Source organism: Berghia stephanieae, chromosome 12, assembly GCF_034508935.2.
Source record: "Berghia stephanieae isolate SIO BIC M18660-M18661 chromosome 12, UCSD_Bste_1.3, whole genome shotgun sequence".
Taxonomy (NCBI): domain Eukaryota; kingdom Metazoa; phylum Mollusca; class Gastropoda; order Nudibranchia; family Aeolidiidae; genus Berghia; species Berghia stephanieae.
This window is the reverse complement of record NC_088371.1, coordinates 22214066-22219065: the sequence shown is the minus strand read 5'-3', so window position 1 is coordinate 22219065 and position 5000 is coordinate 22214066.

Here is a 5000-nt window from a genome sequence, read left to right as displayed (position 1 = left end):
TTACAAATCAGTATTGATTAATACACACACACACACACACACACACAAACGCTCATACACGCACACACAAACATTAGAGGGGCCTATGTGGCGATGTGGTCTTGCGGTATGACACTCACTTTCGGATCCTCCGCCCCCCCCCCCCCCCCCCCCCGGCTCAGAGCGGGACTCGAACCCTAAACCTATCGAACCGAAGGCGACTGTCATACCACAAAAACACATTATTGCCGTGCACATAACAATGATATAACCACATCGCGCGCGCACACACACACACACGCACACACACAAACACATACACACACAACAACGATATCACCACATCGCATACACACGACACAGACAAACAAACAAACACACACAAACACACACAACAATGATATCACCATATCACATACACACAAATACACACACACACACATACACACACAATGATATAATCACATCACATACACACACAAACACACACACACACATACGCAACATGATATCAGCACATCAAACACACACACATATACACACAACAATGATATCACCACATCACACACACATACACACACAAACACACATACGCAACAATATCAACACATCACACACACAAACACACACACACATACACACAACAATGATATAACCACATCACATACACACTCAAAAATACACACACATACACAACAATGATATCAACACATCAAACACACAAACACACACACAAACACACACTCACACACATACAAAACAATGACATCACACACACATATATACAAATATACACAGACACACAAATGATATCACCACATCACACATACGAGCACACACACACACACACACACACACACGAGACTGGACTGTATGGCACTCACCTTGATTGATACTGTCCAGACATGTCCCAAGTGTTTGTTATTGATTGGGGTCGGTAGAGATAGGCGACACGGTCAAGGTCGTCGGTATTGTGATTACTGTGACTCAACGATGGTCAGTTATTAGTTATTGATAACCATTCATATCTCTCTCTCTCTCTCTCTCTCTCTCTCTCTCTCTCTCTCTCTCTCTCTCTCTCTCTCTCTCTCTCTCTCTCTCTCTCGCTCGCTCGCTCTCTCCATATATCCCTCCCGTCGTATTTTTTTTTGTTCTTTTTTTTTTGTAATGAAGAAAAATTAAAATTTAAAAAAAAACAAACAAACAAAAACAAAAACAAACAAATAAAAAACAAAAAACAAAACAAACAAAAAAAAAACAAACCCCAAACAACAACACTAAACGTTAAACATTTTAAAAAATAAAATAGGGATAAATAAATACTCGTAAAATCAAGCAACGTCAATTCGAAAATATATGATTTTGAGTTAAATGTTTGCCAACGTGCACAGAATTACTGGCAAATTAAAAGAATTATATAATTATTTTTACAGATTGCTATGCAAATCTTTTTACTTTTTTTATTTTAAAGGTAATTCTACCACCCATTGACTCAAATGATTATTTATAAAATCTGCCAGGGCATAATGAACGGCCATAATTTGATGGTGTGAATCGTCATCTGGTCTCCGTGTTGCCAGATTCATTTGTGAGCACTTACAAACTTTATCACTGGACAGGTTTTGATTGTTGATAGCGCAAAAGATCTCTGTTTATTTCCACAATACAATAGTATAAAAATAAAATAACAATTATGTCCTTCCACCACGACATCATAAGATATCGTCGCCTAGGCATTCCACGAAAGAATATAGATACTTCATCAAACAAGATGTCTGATGTCAACAGGAATCACCCATGTTGTCCAAGTGAGCGAATTAGGGGTTAATAAGCTTGCCCAAGGAGAAATAAAACGAAAGTGCCTGAAGCGGGGCTCGAACTCGGGACCTCCCGGGTCACAGTGCAATGCCTGAACCACTCGGCCACTTCGCCCCCATACAGGAGTATAATAATCAAAAATAGATGAGTGCCTACTCGTATATTATCCCCGTAAACATCGCGGGTTTTCCTCTAGTTTCAGTACAACATAATGTACCAATTCTACCAGCCAAAACAATCCAAACAAACGCATAAAATTAAGTGTAATCTCTAACGTATCTTGTCTAAATTCACGTAATTAGAGAGAATACTTTTCAAGAGTCGTAACGTCACTTCCTTCCTAATCACGCATGGTAACTTAGTGTCACTGGCTCAAAACTATCGGAACAATGGCGGACGCCCGTATGAAATATTTCTCCGGCGAGCATAAAGGGTATCCAGAGGGGAAAAAACACATAAATTTGATCATGTTTTGACTTTTAAACATTCGGATCACAAGGCATATTAAAAGTTCTAGCCAGCATGAAAAATAAAAAGTAATGATTTTCTTTGTTTAGAACCAAGATGGCCGCCGTTGCCGGGCGGCGTGACATCAGACTATAGAATCGTATTAGAGAGAATTGATGAGAACAACTCATCTCTCTGGCGGTCTTATTAAAAGAAAAACAAATAGTCCACTGACGTCATCTTCATTGATTCTATAGATAGTATGCGCTTGGCTAAGAAGCTCACAACATTGCCATCCACGGACCAACACACAAAACTCTGTGCAACCGTGAACTTTTATTATCCGGATAATACAGTTAAATGAGAATTACTCATAAACGTGGATGACAAAAAGCAATAACAAAGACCCGAGTGAAGTCAATTTCATTCTATTTATATTAGCAAGATATCTTGAAGGCTTATTATAGCATTCGCTGTGACTGTCTTTTTGATAGACACGGTAAGAGATGACATAAAATTAATGTGCAATCGAACTCGGGGTTTCAAATGAAATGGGTTAACAAGAATGGAAGGGAAGGGGGAATTCCCTTAATAAATCCAACAAAAGGACGGTGAGGTTGGCGGTGGTGGTGGTGGGGGGGGGGGGTTGAGTCATGATGAGGTCAGTATACACACATCACTTTTGACCACAGAAGAAACCACAATATGACGGGTTGGGACATTGGCATGGAAGGTGAAGATGATTCGCGGTGTTATAATTAACTACAGATGTGTCATAGTAAACTATAGATGTTATAATTAACTACAGATGTGTCATAGTTAACTATAGATGCGTTATAATTAACTATAGATGTGTTATAATTAACTATAGATGTGTCATAGTTAACTATAGATGTGTTATAATTAACTACAGATGTGTCATAGTTAACTATAGATGGTATAATTAACTACAGATGTGTCATAGTTAACTATAGATGCGTTATATTTAACTATAGATGTGTTATACTTAACTATAAATATGTTAATTAATTATAGATGTGCATATTTTTGTGAAACCTGGCCTGGACAGACGGGACAAACACACACACACACACAAACACACACATACAAACAAACACACATAATATAAATATACACACCTAAGAAAATGATCGATAATGATACTAGCAAGTGACACGCATTACGACGGAATGGATGACACGGGGTCATGACCCTTGCATGTGAGGACACGGCTGACCAGGATAAGAGATCAAGAGAGCTGAAATGTGACCCCTCGTCTCAAAACGGTATTATGTCGGGATGATTAAAATGCTGAATATTTAATTTATAGCCAGAAATTTAAAATTGGGTTGAGTTTGTATGTTTTATTGAGGAGAATGAATATCATATTTTAGTGTGCTGAATTGCAATAATTCAGAATTTTGACCGGTTTAGCTCGAATTTCACTTTTTAGCATCTGGTTCAACCCGACATAATACCGTTTTGAGACGATGGGTCACAAATGCAGTCGCTGCTTCAACTCTGGGCAGGACTATTGATGCTATGCGTTTGTCCCAGAAGCTCCACAACATTGCCATCCGGAAGTATAACGGACCAGCACACAAAACTCTGTGTAACCATGAACTTTTATAGTCTGGAAAACAAATCGTGAATTGTATTCAATAGTTCAACCAATGGGACCACTTGTTTCCATGAGCACTACTAACGACAACTCACTAGGCAGTGCAAAAAACAAATAATGACGTCAAAATGCCAGTCGTTTTGAGTTTCAGTGTCAGGCCGTAGCCATCGTTATGTTACAGATAGTATGCAGATGACGTCACTCAGGCCTTTGTTATTGTTTTTGCCATCCGCGTTTGTGAGTTGTTCTCACTACACTGTATTAACCAGACTATAAAAGTTCATGGTTACACAGAGTTTGTGTGTTGGTCCGTTATACTTCCGGATGGCAATGTTGTGAACTCCTCGGCCAAGCGCATTCTATCTATAGCCTGACGCTGAAATCCAAAAGGACTGGCAGTTTGACGTCATTATTATGTTTTTGCACCGCCTAGTGAGTTGTCGTTAGTAGAACTCATGGAAACAAGTTATTTCATTGGTTGAACTATTGAATACAACTCACGATTTGTTTTCTTTTGTGGCCGAAGACTGGCATTTTGACGTCATTTTTTGGTCAGTATCAGGCTATATAATTTTACGAAGGCCACGGTCAGGCTATAGATAGAATGCGCTTGGCCAAGGAGTTCACAACATTGCCATCCGGAAGTATGACGGACCAACACAAAAACTCTGTGTAACCATGAACTTTTATAGTCTGGTTAATACAGTTTAGTGAGAACAACTCACAAACGCGGATGGCAAAAACAATAACAAAGGCCTGAGTGACGTCATCTTCGAACTATCTATAAGTTAACGATGGCTACGAGATGACACGTACATTATTTTCATGGTTTTGAGCGTTATACCGTAGCCTTCGTACACCCTAGCATAGCCTGACACTGTAGTTTGGCTAGTGAAGATGACATAATTTTCTTTCTATCGTCATATAGATACAACGGTTTCATTCAAAGCTTTTGAAGGGAATAACTTATTATTATCTCACCAACTCGATGAGCCTTCCTGTGACAAATATTATTAACAACTTGACTAAAAAGACACCCACCCGCATTAAAAAAAAAAAAAAAAAACAAACAAACAAAAAAAAAACACGATAGTCATGTCACATTATTAATTAATTCAATTTGATATGCTTTTTA